Genomic DNA, 14,650 nt, shown 5'->3' on the forward strand with positions numbered 1-14,650 from the left:
CATCAAATTTAGGACCTTCAGAGTTGGCCTCATGTACTCACTTCCACCCACAAGCAGAAGAGCTGGTCTAATCCCCATTCCCACAGGCCTTTTCACTCAATACACAGACTATCCGAAGGTGAAAACTTCTACTCCTGGAAGTAATAGCTTCCCTGTCAGTGGGGATATTCAAGCAGAACCTGGGTAGCTCATTGGAAGCTTGTTTAAGGAGGAGATTTGGACATTTAAGTGGAGACCATGTCTCTGATTCCTGGAGCCTCCTAAGACTGTGATAAGGCTCAAATGTATCAACTCCATCTACTGATGAATGTCAGAAATTTCACCATTAGAGACTGTCCCTTAACCAGAATTCTTAAACCCTTTAAGGTATAAACCTTTGAAATATACAGTCAAGATACTGTCAGACATTTATATATTTGATACTTCAAATCCAGAAGGTTTTCTCCATTAAGTAAAAGAAGAGAGCCATAGGAGCTCAAAGGGAGAAGGGGATTGGGACTTTTGGCAGTTCCACCTTGGGGGTCTCAGACCCCATCCATCTCAGGTATGTTTCTATACTTCAGATTTGCAGAGGCCTCTTTCAGAATGCACATTATGCTTCTGAGGCTGTAGGTGTTTTAGCTTAGAAGCACACCTTTGCTATTGCTTATGCCAAATTGAGTATTACCAAGCTGCATGGTAGTAGCAACGGGAGGCTCAGTTGCCACAATGGAAAGAAGGCCCAGATGTGGAGCTCTTGGCTCAGCATTGGGCCAAGAGTTTGGAGGTGATCAGCCTTCCCTGTTACTTACGCATTTCTATATTGGCAAAGCTTCGCCCAGCAGGTATTTTGCCCAAACCTTGTATGCAGTGGGCAGTGTAGCTGAGTCGGCACAATAGCTCCGTAGAGACCACAGAAACATAATTTCTCCAGTTGGGTTGGGAAAGTGACACCGTATTTTCTGAGATGGTCAATTTTGTATCTGAATTCCCCTTCCTTCTTTTTTTTACTGTGGTAAAATACACACAAAGTTTACTATGTTAACCATTTTAAAATATACAGTTCAGTGACCTTAAATACAGCCATATTGTTACACAACCATAACCATCATCTACCTCCACAACTTTTTTCATCTTACAAAACTGAAATTATGTACCCATCAAGTGACTCCCTATTCCCTTTCCCTCTTGCCCCTGGCAACCAGCATTCTGCTTTCTGTCTATGATTTTGGCTACTGTAGATACTTAACATGAGGGGACTTCAAAAAGTTTATGGAAAATGGAATGAAAAGCTAAAAATACAAAGTATAGACTTAATTTCTCACCAAAAGCTCCACTGAATTCAAGACACTTTTATAAGTGATGATACCAGCCATTTAGTCCATCCCTAAAGAACTCTGAGGGTCCTGGGAATTTAACCATGTCAACACAGTCTTTTTTATATTATTAACTGAAGAAAAATTGGTGCCCTTTACAGATTTTTTTAAGATTAGTAAACAAAAAGAAGTCAGAAGGAGCCAAATCAGGACTGTAACGTGTATGTCTTATGATTTCCCATCAAAATTCTCATAAAATTGCCCTTGTTTGATGACAGAAATGAGCAGGAGCATCATCATGGTGGAGAAGGACGCTCTGGTGAAGCTTTCCCTAGTTTTTTCTCCTAAAGCTTTGAGTAATTTTCTCAAAACACTCTCATAATAAGCAGATGTTTTCATTGGCCTCCAGAAAGCAAACAAACCTTTGCTGTGACTGGATCACTCCCACCTCTTGGTAACTCTTGGTTTAATTATGCTTTGCCTTCTGGATGATACTGGTAAAGCCACGTTTTATCTCCTACTATAATTACTTAAAAAAAAAAATCCTTCAGGATCTTGTTTAAAATTCCCTCTGAAAGCTCTGCTCTTGTCTGCAGCTGATCTGGGTGTAAGGATTTGGGCACCCATTAACTGGAAACTTTGCTCAGCTTTTGTATTTTGTTCAAGTACTTCAACTTTAGTATTTTGGCAGAATTGTGTAAGCTGAACCAATTGAGATGTCCACCTATGTTGGCTATTGTTTCTGCTGTTAATCGTTGGTCCTCATCAATCAAGGCACAAACAAGACTAATTTTTTTCCCCACAAATGGATGTGAATGGTTTGCTGTCGTGGGCCTCATCTTCAACATAGTCTTGTCTCTTCCTAAAACAAGTTATCTATTTGTAAACTTCTGATTTTGGTGGGCATTGTCCTTAGAAACTTTTTGTAAAGCATCAATGATTTCCCCATTTTCCACCCAAGCTTCCCCACAAATTTCATGTTTGTTCTTTCTTCAGTTTTAGCAGAATTCATGTTGCTTTGTTAGAGGCTCTTTTGAAATTGACATCTCATCCTTCTAATGCCTCAAACTAGATCCTGTCCAGAATTGTTATAACAAGTTAGTATGAGTTTATGCTGGTGCAAAGAAAATTATGCACATATAAAGTAATTATTGTGGAGATCTTCCTCACACCAGACCCAGAAATTAACACAAAATAGATCATAGACCCCAAACTTAAGAGTGAAAACTGTGAAACTCATAGAAGAAAATATAGGAGTAAATCTTTGTGATCTTGGGTTCTGCAATGGCTTTTTAGATATGACAGCAAATGCACAAGTCATAAAAGAAAAAACAAACAAATTATATTACATCAAAATGTAAAACTTTTGTGCATCAGAGAACACCATCAAGAAAATGAAAACACAGGGCCAGGTGCAGTGGCTCACGCCTGTAATCCCAGCACTTTGGGAGGCCAAGGTGGGTGGATCACGAGGTCAAGACATCGAGACCATCCTGGCCAACATAGTGAAATCGCATCTCTACTAAAAATGCAAAAATTAGCTGGGCGTGGTGGCGCATGCCTGTAGTCCCAGCTACTCAGGAGGCTGAGGCAGGAAAAGTGCTTGAACCTGGGAAGTGGATATTGCTGTCAGCCGAGATCGCGCTACTGCACTCATACCTGGTGACAGAGCAAGACTCCATCGCAGAAAAAAAAAAGAAAGAAAGATGAAAACACAACCCACAAAATGGGAGAAAATAGTTACAAATCATATATCTGGTAAGGGACTTGTATCCAAAATATACAAAGAATGCATAATTCAATGGAAAAAAAAAAAAGACAACCTTTGCCTTTGAAAATAGGCAAAGGATTTAAATAGGCATTTCTCCAAAAAAGATAGGCAAATGGCCAATAAAGAAAAGATGCTTAACATTACTAGTCATTACTAGTCATTAGAGAAATGCAAGTCATAACCACAATCAATAAAACTAAGACCCAAAATAACTGAAAAGTAGCTTAAGTATTTCCCGGGTATCTCATGGTAATACTCTCATGGGATATACTTTCAGAAGACATGGCAAATCATTATACAAATCTTCTTTCCATGTTGCTTTCTTTCTAGTACCTCCTGTCCTGTGGCTGCCCCCACTCCATGCTCTCCCTCTTTCCCTTGCTTCTCTAATCAGCATGTTCTCATGTCAGTCACCTGAGCCTTGCTGGTTTCTTTCAATTCACCTCTTCCCACCTTGCCCATATAACAGGAATAATATTTTTGAAATTCTCCCGCAGGGAGCTGCCAGTCTCTCTTCCTGCTGTTATCATGGTCGTAAAGAAAGGGGCACGAGAATGCTACTTAATGGAAAAGATCCTGCCATGGGAGAAGGGTGAAGTCACAAAGGGACAGGGCAAAGTAGGTAGAAGTCTGTGTGTCCTGGCTTCCCACTGATGGTACAAATCCTGGAGAGGGTAGGGTTATATAGGATAAAGGGAAGGTCAAAAGCACCAGGGAAGGGAAGTCACAATAGAAGGTAAAGTCCCACATCTTAGGTGAAGCAAGCAAGGCTTCCCCAGACTCCTAGGTCAGGCTGGGGAGACTGCCAATGAGGATGCCTCATCGCCAGAGGTGACACTCAAAAGATTTAACAGCTAGCAAGGCAATTCCTATCACAAGACTTTGGCCCTAGCCTGGAGCAAGTTCCCAGAGGTCCTGACTATGCCAGGTTATCAACTCTTCGGACAATAGATCCTGGGGAGGCCTGAGAAGGGGGTGTCCCAGGGGAGAGTAGGGAGAAGGGCAATGAGATTGAGGGGCTCGGGGCTCTGCTATGTAGTAACTGATTGGGAGGTATTTTAGTGTTTTAATAATCACTGTGCTCTTTCTGGCAAATTGCATGTTCCAGAAATGGCCATGACAAGATCTCACATTTCACATGCTCCTCTTAATGATGCAACTGACACTTCTGCCATTAAAAAATGGGATCTAAATTCCCTTTCCTTTAATCCAGGAGGAGGAGAAGAGTGATTGACTGTGAAAGAAGTGATGCTATATGACTTCCAAGATGAGGTCATTGAAATGTGATATAGCTTCCATTTGTTTCTCTTGGGACACTCCCTACTGGAACCCAGCCACCCTGCTGTAAGGAAGCCAAACAGCCACATAGAGAAGCCACATATAGGTATTCTGGTTGTTATAGACCTAATGTCCATGTACTTTCCCACTCCACCCCCCAAATTTGTATGTTGAAGCTCTAACTCTCAATGTGATGGTATTAGGGGATGGGGCCTTGGAAGTAATTAGGTTTAGATGAGGTCATGAGGGTGAAGTCCCCATGATGGGTTTAATGCCCACATAAGAAGATTAAGAGACACCAGAGCTTTCTCTTTCCACCATGTGAGGATACCATGAGAAGGCAACTGTCCACAAGCCAGGAAGAGAGCCCTCTCCAAGCACTGTAATCTGCCAGCACCTTAATCTTGGACTTCCCAGCCTCCAGAACTGTGAGAAATAAATGTGTGTTGTTTAAGCCACCCAGTCTAAGGTGTTTTGTTATAGCAGCAGGAACTTACTAAGCCATTAACTGATAGACCCAGCTGAGATCCCAGCAACAAGTCCTCACATGTGAGTGAGTGAACATTCAGATGATTTCAGCCTCCAGCTGTCAAGTCACCCTCAGCCTTTCAGCCATCCAGACGACATACAGACTAGACTTACCCACCAAGCCTGCTCAAATTGAAAACCTATGAGCAAAATGATTGCTGTTGCTTTCCAAAACAATAGATAACCAGAATCATCTTTTGCCACAGATGTCCTTAGGAATATCAGAATGACCACCTCTTCCTGGGTCCACACATGAGCAGCCCAGGCAGCACCCTCACCCCCAACTCCAAGAGGATCTGAAGCCTTTACCTACCCCCAGATGCCATCTCAGGAAGCAGGGTTGGGAGGCAAGCAACAGCTTGAGTTGCTTTAACGCTCACCCCAACAGAGAGATTGTTTTAAATGAAAAGCTACTGGGGCCGAGCGTGGTGGCTCATGCCTGTAATCGCAGCACTTTGGGAGGCTGAGGCAGGCAGATCATGAGGTCACAAGATCGAGACCAGCCTGACCAACATGGTAAAACCCCGTCTCTACTAAAAATACAAAAATTACCTGGGCATGGTGGCACGCACCTGTAGTCCCAGCTACTCGGGAGGCTGAGGCAGGAGAATGGCGTGAACCCGGGAAGTAGAGGTTTCAGTGAGCCGAGATCGCGCCACTGCACTACAGCCTGGTGGCGGAGCAAGACTCCGTCTCAAAAAAAAAAAAAAAAAAAAAAAAAAAGAAAGAAAGAAAAAGAAAAAGAAAAAAAGAAAAGCTATTTTGTTGTTTTATTTTTTATTATTCTTATGAGGGGTTTCTATACATCCATATTTGTTCTACCAGAGTTAAATTTTTTTTTTTCAAATAACTTCAATCTTACAAAAAATGCTCCAAAACATTGTATGAAGACTTCCCATTTTAGCCACCACTTAGACTCCCCAACTATTAACATTTTAACTTGTTTTATCATTGTCTCTCTCTGTCTCTGGAAAGAATTCTTTTTTAAAAATTAAAGAGAACAGAGCTTGGTTCAGGTGAGATGGAGTAAGTGCACTGTGCCCCACTTCTCCCAGTGAATGCAGCTATAAAACCTGGACAAAATGCAAGGAGTTACTATTTAAGAACTTTGAAAAATTAATGGTAACAGATAGATTGAGGGATAAAACCAGAATGTGAAGCACCATGGGGCCAGCAGTTAGTTTACTATTTTTTTCCTCCAATATTTCCCGGGCTGGACTCAGTGCAGCTTGAAACCTGGAAATGTATAGCAGCGCAGACAGAGAAATCTCCAGGAAAAGTCCTCTAACTCTGGTTTAAGGAGCAGAAAAAGGCCTCCAAATGCCCAGAATGAAGGACATTTCCCTTTATTTTTCTTTTTTCAATTCACTTGTACCCTATCCCCCAAGAAGTCCTTGTGATAGTGGCAGCAACAGCAATGATGGCCTATAAAGCCTAAAACTGACAGATAAGAACCTTCCTCTACAATCAGAGGAGCTATTGTCCTAAGAGGGTAGGACAGACTTCTCTTGCTTTTTCTGTCTGTGTTCACTCACTGCTTGGTCCCAAACACAGGTATAGACATAGGCAGTGGCTGGCCTAACAGGATAAATAGGCCTCATACTTCTGATTAGAGAACCAAAAAGAGGAGCCTCCCAGAATTTAAAAAAAAAAAAAGTATTAAGAAGAGAGGGAAGAGCTTGGGAAAGTAACCAAATAAAGTTGCTATGAACTTCTGGGCTCATCCCTCTGTTTTGCATGTGTGAATTAAATACTAAACAACTCACACAGACTTTCAGAACTTAACTAAAGGATATATCACTGCCCAGGTCTTAGATAGACCACTGAGTGGTGCACATATAAGAACGGTCCAAATGACAGTGGAAAACCTTTGAAAACAGAACTGACACTGAAATCACTACCCGCAGAAGGCTGGTTGGAGCTCACAGCCTAAGTCCAATATGGTCAATTATCTGTAAAAACAAAAATACCAACATTCTCGATAGGATTTTTTAAAAAGGTTCAGAATATTATGAAAATCAAAATGTCTATGATATAGTCCAAAATTACTTGACTTGTGGAAAAAACATTAAAATCTCAGCTCACACAGGAAAAGACAATCAACAGATGTCAATGCTGAAATGACACAGCTCTTGGAGTTGTCTGGCAAAGTCTTTAATGTGGCTATTACACAAATTTTTAAACAAGTAAAAATTTTAAAATGTTCAAACAATATCTGAAGAAATAATGGCTGAAAACTTTCCCTGGATTCAGGGAAAATTGAATCCAGGAACTCTTTTGTGAAACAGGTTTCACCATGTTGGCCAGGCTGGTCTTGAACTCCTGGCTTCAAGTGATCCATCCGCCTCAGCCTCCCAAAGTGCTGGGATTACAGGCATGAGCCATCGTGCCCAGCCTCAGGTATTCTTTAGAGCAGTGTGAGAACGGACTAATATAGGAGCACACACACAGAGACCAGAGAAAGATTACTCACATCTGCCTCCCTGTGTCCTAGACCATGTCACAGTGTTCTCTCAGGTCACAGTGTTCTCTCGGGTCACAGTGCCTCTGCTCTGTGTAGAAATAATCTGGAAATAAATAAAATGATAGAAAATTCATTTTTCATTTTTATTTATTTATTTTTTGAGACAGAGTCTTGCTGTGTCGCCCAGTGCAGTGGCAAGATCTTGGCTCACTGTGACCTCCACCTCCCAGGTTCAAGCAATTCTCCTGCCTCAGCCTCCTGAGTAGCTGGGATTACAGGAAAGTGCCACCACACCCAGATAATTTTTGTATCTTTTAGTAGAGATGGGGTTTCACCATGTTGGCCAGGCTGGTCTCAAACTCTTGGCCTCAAGCAATCTGCCTGCCTCATCCTCCCAAAGTGCAGGGATTACAGGTGTGACCCATCGCACTCAGCCAAGATGGAAAGTTTAAGCAAATAAAATAGAACATATAAGGAAGAACAAAGTGGAAATGTTAGAACTAAAAAATAAAATGAGAACAACAACAACAAATTCCTGGATGGGCATGTAACCTGCATGGACCTTGGGGACTGAACAAAGGAGGCAAACATGGGAATAAAAGACAAAGAGTATGTTTGAAAGAAGGGGTCAGGGGGCTCCTTGCTTCTAGTGAACAAGGGCCCTGAGCTTTAGAGCCCTTCGCATTTATTGGGCAAAAGAGATAGTGAGAAGGGGGGATGGTGATTGTTGGTTGGCAGTTTGATTTACAGCAGGCTTGCAAGACTGCATGCTTCAAATGATAGGCTCTAGATGTCCCAGTAGATAACCTCAATGAGCATGGCACCAGGGAGTGATTGCCCTTAGCAAACCTCCTGGTGGCAGGTGCAGTTGTGAGTTTGCCCACATCCTGCATTCAAGATAAACAGTTTGCTCTTCGATCATATAGCCTCCAGTGGAATGCTGAGTTGGTCATGATCCCTTTGGCCTTTTCAGCTCCCAGCATTTCCCCTTTCTGTTTATGAATTAATTGAAAGAATGTAAGGCCAGGCTGGGCAGCTCTCATTTTCCACTTGGCAGTCCATCTGATTTTACAGACTATGAACAGAAAACAGAGATCTGATTTTACAGACTATGAACAGAACAGAAAACATTATTGAAGAACTACATATAAGATGTTCCATGGCCACACACACCTCGAAGGCACCCACGCGGTTTGTCCACCTCTTGTAAAAACACAAGGATACCCTCTTCCCCACGTCAGTATATCCACCGGACCTGTCCATCATCCTTCTTCTGGGGATTTCTATAACACTTTTGGATAAACTTTCCTCTTTTCCTCTAACACTTGTCAATGTCTTTCTGCTGGAGTTCTACCATCCATACCAGGAGTCAAAACATTTAAAGTAAATAAAGCTAAATGTAATTTTGTTTGAGGTGGTAACTGGTCTCCTACTCCCCCTTTTTGTTTATTCAACATACATTGTAATGTTTGATGTGCCCGCTCTATAATGCCTTCTCCTGGAGGGTTGTAAGGAATTCCTTATGGGTTATAGCCCAAAGGTATAACAAATTTTGAAAAGCATGACTAGTATAAGCGGGTCCATTGTCAGTTTTTAATTGTTTAGGAATCCCCATATGAGCAATGATGACAGACAATGTGGCCGTACATGACCAGCTGTCTCACCGGTTTGGCATGTAGCTTGCAACATATGAGAATAAGTGAATAAGTGAAACAAATTAAGCAGTTCTGGGTCCAGTGTACTTTTAATTGTAGCAGTTTCTATGCAACTGGCTACATTTACAACATAAGCTGAATCAAAGACAATGTTGATAGGATCTGCAGCTGTGAGCTGTAAAACCTAAATGACTGCGATCAACTCTGAACGTTGAGCTGAAACCCCAGAGGTCATTATTGTTTGAGTATGTTTAGGTCCATAAATGGCTGCACAACTTTTGGAAGAGCCATCAGTAAAATAAGTCTGGCCACCTGGAAGAAGCTTGTGATGAGTAATCACAGGAAGAATGAAAGAATGGACTTTATAAAACTGCAAAACTTTGTCTGAGGGATGATGAAAGCAAAGGTTTCTGCAGCTGTAGCCAGGAGGCATGCCGTTCCTGAGCTCAACTTCTGCCTCTTTGGTTAATTGCCATGGGGAATTTAATGAAGAATCTCCCTGCAGGGTTTAACCTGTCTTTCCAGTTACTGATATCGGGTTAGGGTTCCCTTGTAGGAATTTCCCTAAACCTTTCCCACTCTGATATCCCACATCCTTCAACATTTTAAATTGTGGGTTATCAAAGTTTTCATCTGTAAGTCTCATATCCCATGCTGTAAGTAAGTCTTGATCCCATTAATTGATAGCTATATTTTCAATGTAAGGCTGAAAAGTACACAGTTGTCCATCCGTACCAAGACAACATAAAAATCTCAGCACTCTGTTGAACACTTTTAGCTGCTCCTATTCCCACTAGGGATGTGGAGGTTAGCGGAGAGGCCATGCTGGGGGCCAGTCCTTACTGGATATTACTGACACATCCGCTCCAGTGTCCATAAGCCCATAAAATTTCTTTCCTTTAATATGTACTACACAGGTGGGTCTATTAGAGGCTATAGGTTGTGATGAATAGATTTCTCATGTAGTTGTGCTCCCAAACCCTTTATTTCCTTGTTTCTCCTTTCGTGGAGAAGGGTATAATTTCCTGTGAATAAGCAATAATTGCACTATATATTCTCCCAGTTCAAAAACCCGAAGATCTTGTGACGTTAAAACTACTTGAATTTCTCCTTCATAATCGGAGTCAACAACTCCTGGGACTACAATGATGCTTTGCAAGTTAAGGTGGCTTGTGCCTAAAATTAGTCCCATGTATCTGTCTGGTAAAGGTCCCCACATGCCAGTGGGAATTTTGATAGATATGTCTCCACCAGCTAACATTACCTGTTCTCTAACTGGGAGATCTAATCCTGCACTTCCTGGTGTTCCTGGAGTGAGGGAATCAATGTTTCTCCTGGGACCCACCCCTGAAATGGGGTTGTGGTCTGAACTGGGAATGCCCTCATTGTTTGAGGGACCCAGGTCCAGGCCCCCTTCTCATTTCCCGACAGTAGGGGTTGCCATTCTGATGAAATCTTGAGCGGCACTGATTAGCCCAGTGATTTCCTTTGTTACAGCGAGGACAGAGTCCTGGCATTTTTTCCACTATGGGGGGGGGACTGCATTATAAGATCCCTTCTGTCCTGAGATCTGGCGGCATTCCTTTTTAAAATGTCCAGTTTTTCCACAATTACAACATTTTCCTACTTTAGGGCTTAATCCTTGGCTCCTTTTAGATTTGCCAACTACTAGATTAGCCATTGCTTGTGCTAACATTGAAGAGCGATGAAGTTCGGTTCCTACATCCTGACAAGCTCTGAGAAAATTTCCCAAGTTTTCTATACACTTCACAGGTGCCAGTGCACGTTTACAATCTGCATTTGCATTCTCAAAAGCTAAAGTTAAGGTTAGCATTTCCGTGGCAATGGCATGAGGAATTTGATGCTTCACTGCCTCTTGTAATCTTGCAAGAAATTGCGCATAGGGTTCCTGTGACCCTTGCATGATATGTAAAAAGGATTGTACTGGGACTCCCTCTTCAGGAATCGTGGCCCAGGTGCGTTTAGCAGCCTGTGCAGTCTGCTGATAAGCAGCATCTGGGAGTGCCATTTGCCGTTCCAGGTCTGAATAAGGGCCATTACCCAATAGCATATCCTCTGTAATGTCTCCGTGTCCAGCAACATGGTTCTATCTAGCCTGGTCTGCACACAGTTCTTGCCAATTTAAATTCCATGTCAGATATGCACTAGTAGACAAGCAAGTTTGAGCCAAGTGTTTTACATCAAAGAGTAGAAGACACATACCACCAAATGCAGATTCTGGCAATCCTAAAGTGAATGGGCTCTGTACCCCATTATTAATTACACTCATTTTTAATTCCTTCAACAACTTAAACTCTAGTAGGGTGTGTTCATGAATAAACTGCTGTGGATTATTTGGATCAGGCCTTACAGAAATAGGAAAAGTGCAAGGTCCTAGGGGCTCTCCAGCTATGGAAGCAGAGTGTAAATTTCTTTGCATTGGGGTCTCTATTTCTACTACCAAAGGAGGCAGTACAGACGTTTCTGCAACTGGAGGGGGCGGTATAGGCCAATTTTTATCCTCCCTCTCCTGTTTTTTATTTTCAATTGGAGCTGTGGGTGGGACAACAGATTCTTTCAGATTTTTAGACTCAGCCTGCTGTCCAGCAGAATAACAAGGAGATAATGGTGGAAGAACAGTACGAATTAGACTCCAAGTGGAGAAAACAGAAGAATCAACTTTAAGACCTTTTTGATGAGCCTGTTTTAATCCTTCTCCTGGTCTATCCCAATTGTTCACGTCAAGAGTGCCTGCCTGTGGAAACCATGGGTTATGTGTAATAACATTTTGTGGCTTCTGCAGGAGGTTAGTTAGTGCCTGCGAATTAACCTGAGCTCCAGACTGTCTCAACAGAACTTGAAGCAACTGCACATAATGTTTTTCTTCAATAGATAAATTCTGCTTCATGTTACCCTGATTCAGAAAACTTCCCATTCCCAGTACTTATTTAGAGCACCGACCTTATATCATTCCCAGTACCTCTTTAGGGCACTGACCTTATATCCGCTGTCGGCAGACTCATCCTGGGGTCCCCATGCGTCTTGTCAATTTCAGTTCCTCTGCTCCAGCAGACCTTCTTTGTTCACATCCTCAAAGTATCTGTGGTCGGATGCCACTTATCTGACATCCTTGGAGTCCCTGTTCTGGGTCGCAATTTGTCACCTGCATGGACCTTGAGGGACAGAACAAAGGGGGCAAACGTGGGAATAAAAGACAAAGACAAGAGAGTATATTTGAAAGAAGGGTCAGGGGGCTCCTTGCTTCTAGTAAACAAGAGGCCTGAGCTTTAGAGCCCTTTGCATTTATTAGGCAAAAGAGACAGCGAGAAGTGGGGGGTGATTGTCGGTTAGCAGTTTGATTTACAGCAGGCTTGCAAGACTGCAGTCTTCAAACAATAGGCTCTAGATGTCCCAGTAGATAACCTCAGTGAGCACAGTGCCAGGGGGTGATTGCCCTCAGCAAACCTCCTGGTGGCAGGCGCAGTTGTGAGTTTGCCCACATCCTGCATTCATGATAAACAGTTGGCTATTTGATCATATAGCCTCCAGTGGAATGCTGAGTTGGTCAAGATCCCTTTGGCCTTTTCAGCTCCCAACAGATGGGTACAATAGCAGAATGGAGATTGCAGGGAAACATGCCAGTGATCTCGAAGATAGAAAAATAGAAATTATCCAATCTGAACAACAGAGAAAAAGGACTGGGGGAAACTGAACAGAACTTCAGGCACCTGTGGAGACAATTCCAAAATATCTAATGTTTGTGTTATCAGGATCTGAGAAGGACAGGAGAAACAGAATGGAGCAGAAGAAAATATCTGAAGAAATAATGGCTGAAAACTTCCCAAATGTGGTGAAAGGCATACACCTATATACTCAGGAAGCTGAGTAAACCACGAACAGGATAAATGCAAGGAAATCCAACCCCCATTTTTCAGGTTTTAGAGCTTCAGGGAAGGAGTCACTTCCCCTTGTCTTCAGGGATGCTTATGACTTCAGACTGAAATGATTCCCTGTCTCCTGTTACACAAAGAGAGTAAAAATAAATTTAATCAGTTCAGAATGGTATTAAATGAAAGTCAGAATCTCCTGCTCTTTCTCCCAGTTCCACCTCTTAGAGTCATTCACTTTCTGTTTTTAGTTCTGGTTTGCTAAAGGGTGATCCCAAAGAACTTAAATACTTAACAGAGTTGTTAATTAATAACTAGGTTATATATAAACAGAATCTAAACTAATTTAGAAAGGAACTCTCCCAGTTATTTAAAAAAATCAGATAAATGATTAATAAATGCCCCTTGTCCTCAGGTCCAATTCATCTCAGATCTGGTGGCTGAACTGATAGCTACATGCTTTCCTGTGTTTTCTCAAAGCACTGAGGAAGAAGTGGTGCAAATGTGAGGTTCTTGGGAAGCCCCATGTATATAAACAAAGCTTATATACATGGATTGGGATGGCCACTGTCTCAAAAGCAGGTCTATGTTTTGAACCGATACCCAATTCAGAGCCATGAGAGAGACCACAGGATGAATGTGAGGCAAGCCTTATCTTGCTAGGCTTCAGGGAAAACTGAATCTAGGAACTCTCTTGCCCCTGGTTGCTCTCATTCTCCATCATTTATTCTCTCTGCAGTCTGATTTTCTCTAGGTGGTGTGAAGCAGTGTCCTGGCAACTGCTGGGGCCTTTTTTAAATTTCCTCTTTCAATATCCAGTCTTCCATTCTATGAGCACAGAACCTCTGATTTTAGTTGGGTGTGTTTACATCCAGAATGAAGACTATATTTCCTAGCCTCCCATGCAGCTAAATTTGACCATATAACTGTTATAGTCAATGTGAAGTATGAGGGGAAGAGATGTGTGCAATTCTAAGTCATGCCCTTAAAGGAAATGAGAATGTACCCTCACATTCCTCCTTTCTCCCTTGCCACTAGTTGAGATGAAAATATATTGGAGAGCCAATTTGGACCATGTATATGAGGGTAGGATTCTAAGGATGGGGAGCCACAAGTAGAAGAAGGATGAGTCCCCGGGCAGCCTGTGAAGTCCTACCTGCACTGAACCATCTGCCTCTGAACTGTTACATGAAAGAGACAGCAACTTCAGTCTCTTTTCAGCCACAGTTAATTTGGTTCTGTTACAGCCTGTATTCTTACACTATTAAAATTTCCAGAGCAGTCACAAGCTCACTGAGATTTTAGGAAAGGGGACATAGATGAGGGTAAGCGTGTCGAAAAACTGTGAGGTCATGTTTAAAACACTACGGGTGGTTTCCCCCATGCTGTTCTCATGATAGTGAGTGCGTTCTCATGAGAACTGATAGTTTTATCGGTGTTTGACAGTTCCTCTTCACGTACTCTCTCTCTTGCCTGCCACTATGTAAGATATGCCTGCTTCCCCTTCTGCCATGATTGTAAGTTTCCTGAGGCTTCCCAGACATGCAGAACTGTGAGTCAATTAAACCTCTTTCCTCCATAAAGTACCCAGTCTCAGGGTTTTTTTGTTTGTTTGTTTTTTGTTTTTTGACAGATTCTCACTCTGTCACCTAGGCTGGGGTGCAGGGGTGCAATATTGGCTCACTACAACCTCCGCCTCCTGGGTTTAAGCAATTCTTATGCCTCAGTCTCTCAAGTGGCTGGGATTACAAGCATGTGCCACCATGCCTGGC

The sequence above is a fragment of the Macaca fascicularis genome, chromosome 10, assembly GCF_037993035.2.
Source record: "Macaca fascicularis isolate 582-1 chromosome 10, T2T-MFA8v1.1".
Lineage (NCBI taxonomy): Eukaryota > Metazoa > Chordata > Mammalia > Primates > Cercopithecidae > Macaca > Macaca fascicularis.